Source organism: Saccoglossus kowalevskii, chromosome 18, assembly GCF_978046115.1.
Source record: "Saccoglossus kowalevskii chromosome 18, keSacKowa6.1, whole genome shotgun sequence".
NCBI lineage: Eukaryota > Metazoa > Hemichordata > Enteropneusta > Harrimaniidae > Saccoglossus > Saccoglossus kowalevskii.
The window spans coordinates 22,484,156-22,504,104 of record NC_140658.1 but is presented as its reverse complement, the minus strand read 5'-3'; the positions used below and the strand labels follow the sequence as shown (position 1 = coordinate 22,504,104).

General features: G+C 35.0%; 1 long non-coding RNA gene across 1 annotated transcript; it reads right to left on the bottom strand.

Moving 5' to 3' along the window:
- Positions 1-13,479: 13,479 nt before the first annotated feature.
- Positions 13,480-14,966, bottom strand: LOC146731679 (uncharacterized). Its single transcript, XR_014926944.1, has 2 exons — positions 14,151-14,966; positions 13,480-13,925 (listed from the first exon to the last, which is right to left on the bottom strand). It is a non-coding gene; the product is annotated as an uncharacterized LOC146731679 (long non-coding RNA).
- Between the last annotated feature and the right edge of the window lie 4,983 nt (positions 14,967-19,949).

Here is a 19,949-nt window from a genome sequence, read left to right as displayed (position 1 = left end):
TATTGAGCAAATGTAGACTCATAGAATATGAATTTTCATTTGTGAAATATAAATGTACATTTGTAAATACAGTACCTCTTTCTAATATAAACATAATTTTTTTTCTGAATAAAATGTACATCAGGATACTTTTAAAGCCATACAAACACGCACCATTTTGCAGCAAACAATGTCACAGGCAACATACCAATCCTCATCAAGAACAAATAATCTTGACAGAGGTGATATGAAATTATAATTGTAGCCATAACCATTTACCATTACTTCAGTATGCTTATGGGTCAGAATAAAATGATCGTTTTGATCTCAAAGAAGGAGCATCTACGAAGCCAATGTTGTATTCTATGTAAAATACTGTATTATCCTTATTACTCCTTATTTTAGATATGTTCGCCATAGAGAATTGTGACTGCATCACTTGACGTGACTGCTATAATTGCCATGGGCGTGTCTTTCCTAACAACAATTCCGTTTGGAGAATTAATGGAAATGCTATCCACATATGTCAACAGATAATTGTACACCAAAATTCTGTCATCGCTATAATTACAAACATAGATGTTGTCCATACCATCGACACTTAATCCTGTGGGGCAATATCTCTGGCCAACGTTGTCCCTAAATGGAATGGAATTTACATAATGTAATTCAGAGTCCAATATTTGGATACGACAATCGTCAGACACGATTACTTGATCCATACTATTTACGGCAATATAGCGCGGGTAACTGAGCTCTAGATCTCCTGTTGGTTGATACTGTGATACAAACACGCCATCTGCGGTGTATTTCTTAACGCTGTGCTTATAGCTTTGATGATCAGTCACCAGTACATGTTTACCATCATTGGTCAGAGTGATGCCACGGGGTTTGATGACATCAGGTACAGGGAACGTGTTTATCACCTTATTGTCATCTCTACACACTATTATCTGGTTGTGTGTAGAATCTGTTATGAAATATAGTCCATCAGTGGAGACTGCAACGTCACGCAGGATGGATTTCCTGGCGAAATCATTGAAAGTTAATACAGTCCTACATCCACCCCAGTCCAGGATCTGAATATGGCAGTCAGTCAAATCAATCACGACTAACTCTCCCATGTGATTGATAGTGATTGCAGTTAGCCACTTGTGCGAATCCAATCCAAAATCCACAACAATTTCAGTACGTTTAATTTGAATACCTATAAAAAATATACATTTAACTAATTTATGATATTAAATGTACACAGGTGTTTTCACCCCTACATAGGAGCAATTGTGCATAACAGTCTAATACAAAAGTAACCTGATATAATGGTTAAAACAAATCGAAAAATGTCATCTATTAAAATTGATCAAGTGACTGCATGCTTTTTATTTGTATGTGTATGTGTATGTGTATCAATATGTTTTGTGTTTTGCGTGTTCTTGTTTCAATCTTCTGAAAAAATATTTTACATGAATATAATTACCTTGTAAGATGTCTCTGCTCTGCCGAGTACTCTAAAAAATAAACAAAACAATATAATTTATTTCCTTCATCTACAAACAAAAATAAAAACAACCACTTTATATTATGTTATATTCATCAGTTTGAGTACTAGGATATTTTTTTCTTTTGACATTAGTAATACAGTACAGCGTTTGTTACATTTAACAATTCCCAAAATTTGAACATTTTGCGAGTGCTGAAAATGCAATAACGATCCAGTTTTACCCCAATAATGATATATGATACCACCTAGGTAATAGGTAGATAGGTAATCAATTAACAACATTCCAGAGGTTAGAGGGTAAGACATATTTCTTAAAGAATGGTACATAAGGCGACATAATAGCCTTTGATAGAGTAAACATTCGGAATATACAAGTTTCACATTATTGCAACATCTGTTATGAAGTGCAAACGGTCATTGTGTTATATGAATGTACGTATTCATTGCACGGACATTACTCATTCGCTATATCGTACCTTATATTCTGATGCCACCAACACGGGTGATAAGTGTGTTTGCTCAATATAGTCTTGAAGAAATGTAATTTCATTGGACTACTGTTGTTTTACGTTTTTCAATGACTGTATTTGTAGGTTATTTTCAGCTAGCTGTGATTCAAAATGCTCAAGTATCCCCTCATGTTTAGTCTTAATCTGAATCAAGTTCGCCTTTTCTCTCTGCAATGCTGTTGACATCTGTTGTAATAAAGGCAATGACTCGCAAAATGCTTGCAAGTTCGCTTTCGATGGAGACGTCCCAGTTTGCAGGTCCAGGTATTTGGATGATGCCATGCTTAGATCTAATTGTCGAGATTTAACGGTTGCCTTCACATCAGTGGATATAACTATTTCTTCCAATGTATCTGGCGAGTGAGCATTGGAAATATGATGATTTGCAATACATGCAATAACTAATCATGCAGCATGCAGCTCAACGAAAGCAAAATTTACACAATGTATTGTTCCTCAACAATACTTGGATATATGCAGGTGATTAGCACACAGTGATTATGGCCCTGTTGTGGAAACGTTGTGTAAAATGAATAAACCTGGGAATGCATTATAGCAAATAGAAACCTATAGTAATTTAGGAATTACCTTTAACATGTCTCTCCGCCATCTTTAGACTAATAGGATCTACATTTACCGATATTCGTAATACAGCACCTTTATTTCCTACCAGTGCCTTCATCTCATCAGTAACAGTAATACATGTCAATATACTTTCTAGCTTTCCACTCTTCAAACCAGACAAAAATGTTTGAAATCCTTCTAGAGTCCAGCATCTTATAACGAGTATGACAGAAGATATTTTAAATTCAACAGGAGAAACGCGTAAATGTTTAAGAGCTTCATTCCACCGTTTTGCTTTTACGTCATACGGGTCATCACTACTGTCAATGGCTCTCATTTTAGCTTCAAATACTCGCACAGCAGACCAATACATTGCTTGATCTTCTATCGATTTTTCTTTCAGACCAATTGGAACAGGAATATCTAAAATGAAAAGTTTATTTTTTACCGCTCGATTTTATTACTTATCTTTGATATTGAAAAGTCAGCAACTGTCATACTAACCTAGATAGCGTCTATTGTAATGTATGCTTGAATCTGAATTTCTCCGTTTTCTTTTCACACCTGCGGGTGAAAATACATCGTGTGTGTAAATACAGTGTTAAAGTACTGTAAAATAATTTGTTTTAGCTGGATTTAATTTTTACACAGAAGACGTTTTGGGTGTTTTGTACGGAATTTATTTTCACTGATTTATGATGAGTTGAATGTAAATACATGTATAGGAAAAAAGGTATATTCGCTGTAATTTATTTTTAATTTAAAATTACTGAATCATTCCTTCAGCGAAAATAAATTCTGAGCGAAAATAAAGTATTTTATAGTATAATGGAGAGCAGAATTATATATCACTATGTGTTTTTTGACGGCTCCAGAAATATTCCTTAATCGCAAATTGACGGCAAAGTCAAATAGTTCCATCGTTTGAATGGATGTGTGGTACTACACGACATTTTGGTGAAAAATGGCACCGGCTTTAGTTCTCTGTATGTATCAGAAGGTAGAAGTCATTCCAGAGCAGAACTGTACAATGTGTACACATACCTTTTTTATGCTGATGTCGATATGCTTTAACCGTATTAGCAATTTTCTTTTCTCCTGCAACCTTCAATATTTTGGACAAATATTTCATGTTGGTTTCCGATATTACTGCGGCGTCTATAAGTCCCCATATGAGACCCGCTGGGCATTCCATGGATTCAATTTTCTGTTGTGACAGTTTACGACGACAAAGCCGCTTTAAAACACTGAAAACAGCTACAGAAATAAAACAAGTAGTTGCCAGGTCTACTGTTCATACCTGATATGAAATCAATCATGATCGTAAACAAATTTACATAAATTCTTGTCATTTGTTTAGCTAACTTGTCAAATCAGGCGGAGTAGTGACGTTAGGCAAACCGAAAGATGGATCAATGAATGTAACAAAATTGACTATGTGTGTCAAAACTTCGGAGGCGTAAAACATGCATATTGTTTGCGTTCTCACGTGGATGTGAATCTAACCTTTGAATGCGTGTTATTTTCTTCAGGTCATACCTTGCCAGAAATAATGCAACCATACGGCGGTTATGAATCAAAAGTTCACTTTTTTGGATGTGTTAATAGTTGAAGAATTTATGTAATTTATGTTAAAACACTAATTATACTTAGTAGTACATTATTTCAAATTATTTATTTGTGGTGCAGTTCTACCGCTTGGTGGCGTATAACATTTACCTTTTGAAATATGAAATAGACATAGTAATATATGTCTGAAATGAACTTACGGTTTGTTATTTGGGCACCTAATTCTTCAACGAATATGTCAAATGGATCTATTTCCTCACCGCTATCTTCACTTGACGATGAAGCCATTCTGAAGATGTGTCTCCTATATTATACAAGCGTACGTTTCCAAATATAGCATTACATAAACACATTGTACAATTGAAGGTTAGATCAAGTAGGTAAATTAAATTTAAAATAATGTCATCATTATAATAATAAAATTGCTTATTTTTATTTTTTCGCCATATTTGTTTATGCTTTAGTGAGAAATTAACATGCTGAAAGTAGTCACAGCTCCGTATTGGTCAAATATTGAATATAAATTTATTCAAGTGCTATCCACAAATTTTAACGTCACAATAGAAAAATGCGGCATTCAAATGCAAATGTACACAAAGAGGTCATTGCATTTGCATATACATTGAAAAGGAAATACTACATGATATAGTTTTACTGTAAATTAATGCGCATTTTGTTACCGACTTTCTAAATGTACGATCACTTAATGTTCTGTAGGCGTAACAATGTTTCCACCGATATGAAACTCGTCTACTCAGCAGGCGTGAAACTTGAAGACCGCCATCGACGCATTCTTACAGCCAGTATTGCTGTCAAATCGCGATTATTCTTACCTACGATTCCGGTAATTAATACCCAATATTGGATAAACTGAAGCAAATCACACTGATTAACTGGAGATAAGTACAAAGAACCAATCAACGACAATTTCCCGGGATACCTGTTACTTGATGACAAGGAAGTAGTAAAACTGCACTGCTGACGTCATCGTTCGCGGTATTTTGGTCTTCTACAAGCAAGACACTGGCCAGTTTATAACAATAACCGTAATTTAGTAATTTCTGTTTGGGTGATCATTCACAGCTTAATAATCACTACAGATTATTACTCGAAAATGTATTTGAAGATATTTGGTTACAACTGATCAATAAAACCACAGAGCGGTTAGTAACTGGGTGCACATAAGTGAATAAAGGTGGCCGTTTTATTAACCGCCCAAGGTCTACGAGGAGGGGCGAAACTTTGTTGTCCACAAGGGTGCCTCTAACTTAGCAACAAAGCCGACATACTGCCAACCAAACAATACAGCACAGGAGGATGACAAATTGAACATCTTTACTAAATTTGGTGAGGCAAAGGGAGCCGGAACCTCAGCTTTCGTGATTAGTTACTAAAGCTTGACAAATCGAACGCAAGCGCGCATGCGTCAAAATAGGAGAATCCCCGAGTCGTACTTGTTACTTTCTATTATGTTTGTAATTAGGGGTGACCACTCAGCCCAAAGGTGAGTGAGAATGCGCGTTACAGAAAACACTCTAACTAACTAACTAAATAACTAACTAAATAACTAACTAAATAACTAACTAAATAACTAACTAACTAACTAACTAACTAAAAAAATAATTTATTTATTTATTTTAACCCAGCCTGAGGGCTGCATGAAACACTAATCCCGCTGCACTACTCACGATGACTGTCTGTGAAATGTATTTCCAGAGATACATATTGACGTCCTGACTTAACTATTAAAATAAATCTCGGAAGGGGCAACACTTTTATGGAACAGCCATCTTAAATCCCACATAAAGTACCAGAAGTTTAAAATTAATAAAATAACATTTTCAGTAAATTGCAGGACTTTCCATTTAGCCCAAAAAAATCATCATTTGCCAACCTATATACATGTAGCTCAAAGTGAAGGCTGACCCAGACTGGTCGCTGAGGGCATAGTGCGATTATACTAATTACAAGCACATCTCAGATTATGTTGGTATTGTAATAGTAAGTTGTAACACCTTCATCCGCAAAACAATTGTCAGACATCACGTGACCAAATGTCTCGTGTTAACGGGTTACATTCCACTCAATCTGATTAAAATCTGATGTAGTGTACGGGCTTTAATTATTTTATTACTTTTGTTATTAATGTATTTTTTATTTTATTATTATTTTACTTTGATTTTTTTTTTTTTAATTCCGCCCTACCTACATCTGATCCGACGCCTACGTAAGTCCCGTTCAAATCTCGCGTATATAACAGCCAATCACAGCTCCCCTTTTATACAGGCCGTCGGTTGCTTACTTTTCATTGTAGATACTCTACGGGCAATCTGTCTGTACATTATATTTTGCCCACTTGAATAAACCATTAATAGAAAATTGCTAGTATATTTTTATTTACAAAAGAAATTCCATAGCATTTTACAATTTTTGTCATTACATTGAATACTTTTTTCACTTCCAACAAATGTGTACACTTCCTGATACATCTTCGCCAGCCAAGGTTCGTTCATTCAGTCATCGCTTCAACTTTACACCAAAAACTGAGCATAATTATCTAGAATAGAAGCAAAACAATAAGTAAATCGTAATGATTAGAACACTGTAAACAGCTATAGTAAACAATCCAAACTGATTTTAAATTGTATAACGGTCACCGGCCCACGGCATCGACGCAGAAAATTGGAGCAAAAAAATATTTCCTGATCAATTGCGAGTGTTCCAAATAAAAGAAATATTTTATCCCAGTCCAAATCAGCTCAATTACTTTAATAAAGAGTTATTGTATAATGTACAAAATGTTGATACATACTTTGGCCCGATCGTCAACAAAACATCACCCGTCTCCAGGGCAAGCGACTGGAAAAAGACACCGGTGTTCGGTCGAACCGGTGGAAACAAAATCGTCACTCCCAGAATAACCACGCAAAATAACGATCTAAACTCGAACCATTCGAGCCACAATATTAACATGAAAATGACTTTCGTTGCATTTGACAATGATAAACATACCGAAAAGCCGTGTTATTCTCGGTCGCTAACGTCGGTATAATCCGCCATTTTATTTGAGTGTGTTTGCCACCTGAATCTGCCCAGTGACCTCATCATGTGCGCTATAGAAGGAGGTCTGTGATTCGTTGACTAAAATCGTCGATAGTGGGTCTCGTTGAAATCTCGTTACATAGGCATCGGGTCAGATGTAGGTAGGGCGGAATTAAAAAAATCACAAAATCAAAATCAAAGTAAAATAATAAAATAAAAAGGCATTAATAACAAAAGTAATATAAAATTAAAATAATTTTATAGCCAAAATAATTAAAGCCCGTACACTACATCAGATTTTAGTCAGATTGCATTCCACTCAGATGAGTCCAGTTTTGTAATAGATATCTCATGAATGGCCCTACATATTCATATTTACTAAACGGACTATTGTAAGGTCACAACTTCTGTATCTTGTTTATCCTGCATACCCATCATACAGTTTCAAAAATCAAATTAACACATGATGGTGTATTCTAGACACCATAGTGTCTTATGCATAAATGATCATCTATTATGAACAGCTTTTACTATAATTTAGGTAATAGCTAGATGAAAATGTCAAGGAATTTTTAACATTGATTGCAAGCACTACCCAGTTATTGTCCGATAGCTGGACGGCACGTGGTACCAAACAACCAATGAGAATGCAGCGCGCGGTATTACAATGAGTGATATGTTTATTTCAAGTGGCTTCAATGTATTTACTGTTTCAGAGGTTAGAAAATGATGCCTAACGTACATATGGCTTTACAGCGCGGTGGTCGTCGCGCAGCGCGTGTTCGAATTTCATGTAAATAAACAATGTATTTTACACGCGTTGTATACGTCGCTATGAGTCCCATATCGAACAGGACGCGGCGTGACGACTGCAGCCCTTTAACATATCTTGTATCTGACGCTTGCATCTACTACCCGAAATATTCGAACTCTCATAACAATACACATATCATCCAACATAAAACATCCAACATATTGATATCAGCAAATTCTAAGTTTTATCAGCCACGATGTTACAAATTTCATCTGCTTGCTCAGACCAATGACATTTATACAACAAATGTTGTATATATATCATCCACGCGACAAAGCAACATTTTGGCGACCAAAGGTCAAGGCCACAAACATGTACTTTATACCAGAACTACATAGGATTCACATTTTGAGCTCAAGGTTCTAAGCTCAAAGGCCAAGGCTGCAGTATGAGTTTATGTAAGTTCAGTATTGAGCTACAAGAGAAAATGGCCAGGAACCAATATGACTACATAGAATAAATGCCAGTTCCATTAAAATTGGTACACGTATTCAGTGTGCGATTTAAAAATGTAAAAGGTCAAAATCATGGGTTTATGTATGTGTGTTATATAACTATAGCCACAGGCGACTTACAACACCTTATGCATGTTCAGTATTGGGCTAGAAGTGGTAATAGCTAGGAACTTTAAACTTGGCATACGGGTTCCTTGTGTAACCTTGACATGAAAGGTTACAGCATATATTTGTATGTATGTTAACCGGGAAACTATCGCCATTGTCGGTAAAACTTGACATACATGTTGTTTCTTGTGATCCCATCACTTCATTCTTAAGGTCAACAATATGTGTATAAGATCTAACCTGTGTATCTGAGTTCTGATATGAATATTGAACAAAATTAATACATCGCAAATTGGTATCTAGCTATATAGTAGGTTGTGAATGTTTTGCACTTGTTATGTTATTCTATGTGAAAAACAAAACAAAACAAAACAAAACAAAACTCTATAAACTTGCTCGACCTGTATATAGAATTTGTAAGTAGATACAACGGGACAATTAAAGTAACCCTTTTCAGTTTCAATTCTCGAAAACCTTGGCTTGTTTGACGAGGTCCAACTCCAGCACACAACAAAACAGGGCCAGACAAACGTGTCAGTTTTACAATCGCAAGCCAATCCACAAATAAGCTTGAAAGCATGACAGCTACATTGCTAATTTGAGTAGAAAACGCATAGTTTCAACTCGATTTTGAGCTTGAAGGTGAAATGGACAACTAAGCCATGAAGTCTGATGCTTAACAAATCTAGTGTAAGAACAGGTATCAGGCTTCACCATTGCAAGATTAAAAACTAACACTGGTACAAATTTAAAAAAATGGCCAAAAGTGTTGGGTGCTAATGTGTAAAATTATGAGGTCACCTAATATAAATAGAATGATTGATTGTAATCTTCTAGCTTCTCATCACTATATATCATTTGATAGTATAAATTGTCTATATACATTACAATAGAATTGACATTTACTAAAAAAAAAACAATTAATGATAATGTTGGTTGCTTATTCACCCTTCTATATATATATAGTTTATTTAGTTTAAGTTAAAATAGTTGTATGTCAAAGTATACCTAATCAGTTCAAATTTACACTGGTGATAATGGCATATTTCCACGATCAATCATATCAGACAACATATAATAATGTCACGTTCTCTAACTAACAAAACCCTCCTAATATGTTAAGTCAATAAGGCGTAGGTAATTATGCATGTCAAAGTTCTATCTGTACTATTTTTATAGAAGAACCTTCCAAAATAAAAGAAATTCTAATATTTAAAAAAATAAGAGGCAGTCACTAAACCATGTATTTTCACACTCAAGCAAGAAGAGGAACAAGTTGGTGAACTAGGATTGAACTGAGAGCGTTTTATTGTTTGCAGTCTTTAAAATACAATTTTTTGCAGACCTCACATCTTTATATTTTTGATTGGGCCAGCCAAGTTTCCACATACACAAATACACATAATATTTTATTTTATAATATTTTCACTGAATTCTTTAAAATAAATTTACCGTAAACACATTAATTGGTTGGACATCGTTTCATATTAATATTTTATAATCCATATCCTTACATTTGAATCTGTTTCAAGACATTTGAATACAACGACTAGATTTGGTGTCACAGTTTGCTCCCAATTCATACTGGAATATTGCAAGCAATAATTAATAAAGCTTGTTCAGAATAGCATTTATTCCCGACATCATATTCAGTGGCGAGTTCTCAAGATCTACAACGGTAATAAATAAACAGAAACCATTTTGATATTTGTAGAAGACACCGCCATATCATTTTTTTATTTGGACTATACCATTTCAAGCTGCGGGGTGTCTAAACAATGACTCAACAACCAATAAACACATCTTCCACCCACCACAACAAATTTGAGCCATAATTGAACAACCAAGAAAGCAACAAATATCAGGCTGCATCCTGAAAACAGCGAGATTACACATTACAACCAGTCATTACAAACATGAAATCCTCCACCCCTTCCAATACACCCTACAGCATTAATGGTTCCTATACTCATTTGTATCTATGTACAACAAGCTTAGCCAATATATGCACCTGACTCATCAAACTTTTGACCAACCACTCATTCTAATTATTGTCGAGTGAGGGCGCTATTTACTAATGAGAGCAATCTTTTAAATAAATTAAACAGATGTTTTATTAGGTTTTAAATATCTTAGGTCAATATCCAAAAAATAATAATGTATTAAGAATTTGTATTTGAAATGGACATACACATATTATAATTGATTATGATAGCAACATAAATAATCACAATTAATTGCACAAAATCAAAGTAACACAATTTGAATTATTAGATGTCTACTACATATAAAAAATACATTTTGTTTTCCCTAGTTTTAGCATTCAATATAACAACTGTAGAATAAAGAGAAATAAACGATGCGCTAACCAAAATACGATTCGAATCAAATTGTGGGCTGATATACTTCTTTGAGGTCGCTTTAATATTATATAATATACGTATATATATCAGTAGATTCCAAGTTTTCTTTTTTGCGGGGGTTTGCACTGGTAAAAGCTGTTTCAATATATAACAAAATACCGGAAATTACATAAACAATTCGCATCGATCAGATCCTGAAAACAACAGAGATAATTCTGTAAGTCAACATACATTCAAATCTATGCTGATTGTATGTCATAGAAAATAATGCAGGTAATTAATAAACTGTTAATGTGAAACTGTCAAATTAAAGGGCGGTAGTCGTCGCGCCACGCATGCGCGAGATATATGGGTTTCATATAAACAAAGATGGCGACTTTGACTGTTGCGCAGATCAACGAGTACAAACTGAGACGTTACTAAGCTTTAATTAGGTATTTTTAGGTGATTGGAAGGTATCCAAAGAGTGACCGGCGGTAATTAGTTGTGCCCAAGTCAAACCTCATACTTGTGCTTTCCATTCGTAGAGCGCATTGGATTGTGGGAAAATAAATGTTTATCAAAACAAATGTCACATTTGCGCAGCGCGACGACCACCGCCCTTTAAATAGATGACTAATAACTACGAGTCTACGAATTATTCGTCCTCAACAATTTGAATGATGATGTGACTTCCTTTACTCGTTTAACAATGCTAAGTGTTTGATAGTCCAGGTAACCAATCATCGACCGGGTTGCATTGATGACAGCCCGTAAGGCCATAGTCCCCCCACTGCAAACAGCTGGCCTGAAAGGTTCTGTGTGATGTTGTTTGGAATTAGAAAATGATCTGTTGATTGCGGTGGTGGGAATTTAGTTGACCGTGCCTAGTGCTACAAATTAAATTTGAGCAGTCAGTGTACAACACTATAAATTACACAGAATCCTCCATGATTTGATTTCTTTAACACATTTCACTGGCTTACCATTTCGAACAGCTGCATTTGTTTCTAGAAAGTACGTTTTACAACGTTTGATAATGGAAGAAGTGTGTTTCCCACACTTCTTCCATTATCAGTCCAAATGCAATGATGTCTTTAAATGCTAAATTTACATTATGGTCAATCATAATACATTAAAAATCCACCCTACATGTGTATTTTACGTAATAAAATTATAGACACAGTGTATAAACAATACCAACATCGTGACTTTACTTACCTAGCAAAGTATTACGAGTCTCCTGAAAGTTAAAAGAAGATATTTTTAGTTGTCTTTTATATGATCAATGCAATAATATATAGTTGTTTCATTGTTTTTTTTTTTTTTTTTTTTTTTTTTAGGTTTAACTATCTTTTATTCCATACAATAGAAATTCTTTACAGCACAATGTCAACATACAACAAATGTCACAGCTAGTATAACCCATACAAAATAGACACTGAGTACCCATTAACAATTGAAGTCTCCCCACTTGTCCAGGAAAATGGACATTGTATGTCTTCTATTTGAAGTTTCTAACTCTATCTTCTGCGTGTAACGTATGTCAGATTTTATGAGATTAAGGCATGGTAGTTCCTTTTTTAATTTACACGTATAGATATTTCTTTTAACAATTATAATTATATGGTTTAGTAGAGGGGAGAAGTCCTTGTCTCCTAATATAATCTGTTTTGCTGACAATGTTCTTGGGCATCCTAGTTTTGTTCCCCATAGATTACAAATTGATGTCCAGAGGACTTTAATAGACTCGCATTCGACAAAAAGATGCACTAGGTTCTCGGTGGTACCATGACAAAATGAGCATAAATCTGACGATACTAATGGTGAATTCATATGGAATAACATTTCATTTGTGTACAGGATATTGTGGTTTAATTTCCACTGAAACTCCCGTAGTTTGCTGCATAGAGTTACCAAAAAAGGCATGGAATAATGAAATTCCCAATCCTTGTTATGCAGATTACACAAAGTATTAAGAAAGAGTTGACTTTTGGGTGTTGTAAAAACATGGGAGGTGAACAGCTTACGTAATTGCTTTTGGGTGGTATTTTCAAGTATAATTATTTGTTCACCGGTGACTAGACTAATAGGAGGCTCTGGACGTACACAAATTGCACGACTATTCCTCCAGTCTAATGGCAGTAGTTTAAGTTGGACTATAGGGACGACCATGAGGGCGCTGTTCATAATCGGATGCGATGACGTCATACGAACAGCGCCCTCATGGTCGTCCCTATAGTCCAGCTTTAGCATAAATAATGACGTCACAATGGGAATTCTTGCATAAATTAGCATAAATGAGGAGCAATGCCTTAAAGGGGATCATTTGAATGAGGATGACGTCACAATGGGATATTGTGAATACATTTGCATACATAAAATAGATGTGAATACGAGGTCGTGTCGAGGTCATCGTGAATACATTTGCATAAATTACCATCATTTTTTTTAATTATTTTTTAATTATTTTTAATTATTTTTAATTATTTTTAATTATTTTTTAATTGGACAGGCGTGGACGAAAGATTTTTCAGAATGTTTCGTAGAGGGCGCTCACACACACACACACACACACGTTAATAAATACACGTCATTTTGAAAACTAATGGAGTTTATTGCACAAAAGAAGTAAACAAGAATGAAATATTGACATGGAGTATATATTTATGACATGGTTGAGTATTTTTTTAACGTCACAAAAAAACATACGATGTGAGTAAGGAAAATAGTTGCGTAGTGTATAAATGTTTAGCGTGATTAAATATTTCTTTGTTAACACCTCGAAAAATACGTAGATACATGTAAATGTGCGGCGTGGTTAAATTTATTTTTAATGCCACAAAAAATACGAGTACATAAACGATTCGATTAAAACACAGAAACGAGAAAAGCCAATAATAGTAAACATTGATCAATAAAAAATAATTCATTCTATATATACATATGTTGTTTATTTTTACATTTCTTACTTCCTTTCAATGAGTCAAGCAGTCTGTACACTTTTTTTTTTATTCCATCACTATAATCAGAATCGCTCATCTGTCGTACAAGAAAGAGAGAGAAAGAGAGGATAATATTAAAAACCGATAGTTATATAAAGAAAGTATAAGTTATGTGTTGAAAATTTAATAGTATGAATTATCCCGTAAAACTGCGGTCATCAATCCGCTAAAATGCAAAGTATGCAAAATCGGTTGATCGACGTACAGTTTGTTTTTCAAAAAATGGCGGACTACGCTACTATGAGTTAAAATGTATAATTACCTGATCGTTTCACAGAATAACTTTTGACATACATAATCATCACACGGAATGAGTTTACGGTGTAACGTAGCGATTTTCGTTTCCCCCCCCCCCCGACGAAGAAAATATGTCCTCGCTTCTTGCCAAAGATTCAAAGGCGGTAGACCAAGTTTGACCTTCCGTGAAAAGTTCATCTCATGGACACTACGAGTCATACAGGACGTATTGGCAACACATGGCTTGAAAGTATTTGATGATTGTAGATCCACGTACGAGAAATCTTATAAATTCCATGACATGACTACCGTACGAGTCATAATAGTCTTCGTGGTAAGGGTATTTCAGACAGAAAGTGGCCCAACGCGTTCCACTCGCGAATATCAACGGTGTTTGATATAAGCGATGTGTATCATTCCGAAGCACACTTGTGAATGCCAGTCTGAACTCAATCACAAGATTAAATGTAAGGCGTGTCTAGTCCTAAGTGTTCCCAACGTGAAATAGACCTCCCACGTAGATGATAAACAACAGATGTTGGTATATTTATGTTATCTAAAACATGAACACTCACAAACAGCCTGAGGGATATCGAGTTTCAAGTTGAAAGCGTGAATTTCGACCTGCGTGTATGGGATACTGATAACATGACTCGACATTCTGTTGACCCCGACACTATCAGTCAATTCACTGACTTAAACCACAGTCACTCTACTAGGACGGTTAGGAAGCGCCGCGTCATTCTATTGTACCCACCCTTGTCTCCATAAACATTGAAACAAGAGAGGTGTTAACGAGTTAAGAAGTCATTAGCATTAAACAGGCGACGGAAAACACGCGATAAATCATGAGACAGTGCGAGAGTTGCGTCATTTTCCCCCACAAAGCATTGCAATACATGGCACTTTGACCTTTCAACGAAGAGCAGTCTCAAATGCGGAAATGAACATGCTTTGTATATACACGTTTTTCGCGAGAAAATCTTGCTGTCTTGTATGGCATTCTGAAATTATAAATAGTTAATAGAATACTATATTAGTGAATTTCCCCCAAAAGTCGCCCCTGTCTCGACTGAATCAAAACATGTTGAACGGGATTTGTATCAGTCGTCAAATAAAGCGAATGGAGGGATATGAAAGCACGACAATCAAAAATCTCTTTTGTCCAATTACCTCCTATGAAAACTATGCAATAAAGCAACACGGCGACCACCTCCATAGACGAAAACATGCAAAACTTCGCCATAAAGTGACTCTAAAAACACACAAAAAATACGAGAATGGACAAAGGAATATTGTAAAGGTTTGCAGACATCAATGTTTTTAGCGATAAAATTGTTTCTAAACTGAGTGAGGGGTTTATTTTACGGACCGAAAGACTGTTAGAGATCAAGACAAAGAGACTGTCAACAAAACACCGTTTTTCTCGAGTAAAGCATCTTCAAGATTGCAAAAGAATGCTCATCTGAAAAATACAATATCACTCCTAGTCACAGTTCAGTTGAGATTGTAGTTTGATGTAAAAATAAAGCACAATTTAAAAAAGTTCACGGTCTTCTCGAGGGTCTTCTCGAGCAACATCGAACGCAATAAATAATGGTGAAAAATAGTGCATTCCAATGACAAATACGTCATAGTTTTTGAGACCAGCATAGGTTCTCAGAAGCTGCTCGTTCACACCTTTAACCAATAGAGCTTCCTAACCGTCCTAGTAGAGTGACTCCTAGTAGAGTGACTGTGCTTAAATTATTTTTATCAATTAGCCTTTGCTAAAATACTACCGTCATTTTCCACGTCATTAAAAAAAACATGGCCCGCAGCGGAGGGATTTGAAATAAAACACGTTCAATCTCGTAATGACGCGTTCTCCGTGTCAATGTTACGATTATACTCGAAATTGACTATTTGGGGGATAAAAACTGGGTCAACTTGATTCAGTCAACATGAATCTGACCCAGGCAGTATGATGATTCCAGTCCGTCACCAATTCACTTGTCTAAAAAGGCACACCTCAAGGGTGTATGACGCCTTGTCTCAATTCAGGCCGAATCAAAGACTGTGCACGCCGTCGATCTATATCTGTGATCGATGTAGACGAGAAACATTCCACCACTCTGATCGTTTTTATATCATCGGTAATTCAGTGTACCGCTCGAATGTAATGCATCAATCAATAGTTTAGTTTTGAAGGTTTATTTTACAATAACTGGAAAACCGACCGAAATCGCGAAATTTTAGGATTCAATCTTTACTCAGTCAAACATCAAAACTAAGTATTCAGTTCATTCTCTCTTCACTAATAAAATGGCAGTACTCAGCAAACTATCATTCATCGTTTTTTTAAACAGCATTTCGAGTATCCACGATTTCGAAATACTAGAAGAGGCAAGAACGAACGTTACATTTGAAAGGTCCTATGACAAGGGGCTGACCCCGCTCGAACGTGCAACAGAATGTATTAAATACATTGACCCATTTGAAAAACAGAGTCAACCTCAAAAACATTGAGAGCCATAGCCGATGCTTCAAACAACGAGTTTCTCTTCAAATGGTTCAAAACCAAATTAAATGAAGCACTATGATTCGTCACAAATTACGCTGACATCCTTAGCAGCCTGGCAAAAGAAATCACTCAACTAACCACACCACCAGATTCAAATTTCCACGATCAACGACAAAAAAGAAACATTATAGGCGATCTCCTGTTCGAGGTAACGGCCTTGGCTTGGCTACAAAGAGACAATTGTAGTTACTAGCTCGAGAAATTGACCCATATTTCTAAGACAAAATTAACCAAATTTTGAAATTATACATATTTTAATACCAAACTTGTCATTTTTACCAACAAACTACTGAATCACAGTACGTATAATAACGTATACCATTGACAAATTCAGACTCCGCTTATAAATTATACTCGATTATGTCTTTACCACTAATTTAAAATAAACAGTTATATTGGAAAGAAGGAGTGGAATTTTTATTATTATCATTGTAGATTCAATAAGCAAACTGGAAGCGGGTCAAGAAATCGTAAATGTTTCATATTATAGAGATGGTGCGTAGTTTGTTCTTTGACGGTAAACACGTACGCATTTTCAATGGCGAACATCGACCAGTAATAATGGCATACACTTTGTATGCTAATTCATGTTTAATAAAATGCGCTAAGTTTTGATTATTCCCAAGATGTACAGAGAGCACTCGCATATCCATTAGACAGATTCCACTATACAATTATAATATCCTGACCGCATTGTTTAAACTCTCGTAAATCGACTGTTTGACGTGACTGGGGCACCGGTGGACGAGAAATGCGTGCGTGCACATTACATTTCGTTAACACTTTCATTCATAATAGTATCACTTGCAATATGGCGTAATATCAATCGACGATCCTCAAAATACTGTATGTATGTATGCACGTTGTAGTTCGAATGATTAGATATTTCTTTTATTTTGCCATTTTTGTCGATTCTTTCATTATGAACAGTGTTGACTTGCTCTCGAAATAAATACTTTACACCGATGTTACCGTTTGTAATGTTTATAGTGTATACGTGAAAGATATTCGCCTTTGAAATAATAATTGAAGACACAACTATATAGTCTTCAAATCAGCTGGGTGTTATTATTGAAGTAACGCACGACGCGTGATATTGTTTTAATGGGGTCTGATCGCGTTTCATAACTCCTGTATTGAATAATGCCATGAATCAAATTGTCCTAACAACATGGTAAACACGGGTCAGCAATAAGTAGCTATTTTATCGGTGAGGAAAGATCTGCTTCTTGATTGCGATTATGATTATGTCTAATATAATTTATAATAATCTATTACTCTACGTACACAACTTGAAGCGGGCTTTTCAATTCAACTCACTGCGGCCGTACACAACATGGCTAGTTCCCCCTTCGAAAGAGTGCGTGCGTGTGCTGCGTTAGCAACACTATCTGTGACCACTGAGCTTTTCAAATATTTACAAAGCACGATGTGATAACTGAGGTGGTAAACTGACCATGATGTCAATATCCAACCATCTAATTTGCACAATAATAATTAAAATTGAAACCGTATTCATGCGTGGGATCTTGGTTGGAAATACAACGAAGTAACAAAAAACCAGCAAAGTGTAACAATAATAAAATCACAAACATGTGAATGTAAAGCAAAAAAAAAATATTTGGTGGTTGGTTTAGGCATTTGGCATTTTAGGATTTTTTTTTCTTATCGTGCCCTGAATCAGATGTGGACGAATGTTCCTAGCTCAATGATTGTTTTGTCATTTTAACTTTTTTAGTATACCTGTTAGGTGTTCATCATCTGTCCTAAAGTTGATTTTATTGTATTTAATATTTTAATCATGATTTTTTTTGTTTCTTATTGTATAGATTACAAATGAGAAGATATTGTTTTTCGTTCACTGTTTTGTCATTTTAACTTTTTTAGTATACCTGTTAGGTGTTCATCATCTGTCCTAAAGTTGATTTTATTGTATTTAATATTTTAATCATGATTTTTTTTTGTTTCTTATTGTATAGATTACAAATGAGAAGATATTGTTTTTCGTTCACAATTTTCTAGTTGTCACAAACTGAGCAAATTCAGTCTTCAGCTATAAGATTATATACAATAAAGTAGCAAAAATAAGCAATGTGTTACAATAATAAAATCACAAACATTTGAATGTAAAGAAAAACAAATTATTTTGTGATTGGTTTAGACATCTGGTATTTTAGTGTTTTTTTCTTGTCGTAACCTGAAACAGATGTGGACGAATTTTCCTAGCTCAATGATTATTTTGTCATTTTAACTTCTTAGTATATCTGTTAGGTGTTCATCGTCCGTCCTAAAGTTGATTTTATTGTATTTAATATTTTAATCATGATTATTTCGTTCCTCCATGTATAGATTACAATTGAGAAGTTGTTTTTCGTTCTCAATTTTCTAGTTGTCACAAACTGGGCAAATTTAGTCTTCAGCTATAATGTTATTATATCTACCCCTTTCCATTTTAAGGGTATGAGCCCTTATTCCGAGTTTCGCCTTAGCGCAGCACTATGTTTTAGATTTTTGATTGTGGTGATATATTTTTTTATATGCAAATTCTGTTTTAATTTTTCTGTAAGTTCGTAACTTGTTTTTATGATGTGTACTTTTATTTGCATCGTGTAATGTTTCTGTGCTATGAATTTCTAAAGGATTTTTCAAATTACCTGTCAATGTTTCAATGATTTTCTTTTTTGTCATCCTGAGATTTATGTGTATTCCAAAATATTTTTTTCCATAGTCAAATTGTCTAAAATCTGATTCATGTCTTTTACAAGGATATTTTCTCAACTCTAGCAGGCTTGCCAAATTTCTTGGTTTGCTATTTACTTTGATTCATGTCTTTTACCCAGTTGTCTTTTCCCTTTTCGTCAATATGTATTCCAAGTTTGTGAGCTTCGTGAACTAGCGAGTTTGGGTTAGAATTATTTATTTTGATCCAATATTTCAATCTAGTTGCTATGGGGGAGGATATTTTCCCAACTCTAGCAGGCTAGCGAAATTTCTTGCTTTGCTATTTAATTTTAGAAGGTATTTGCAGTAATATATTTTCATTTTTTTTCCATTGGTCTAGACAGATTTGCCATAAGACGGGATTTTGTGTGTGGATGTTCTCCCTCGTACAAATTTCATTTTTATGAAGCGAAATTTTATGCTGATGGGGGAGAACTTGAATATACAAAAACCTACATATACCTGCATACTAAAAACACACAAATCAGGAATATTCATCGTAAAACAAGAATGGAATACATATTGACGAAAAGGGAAAAG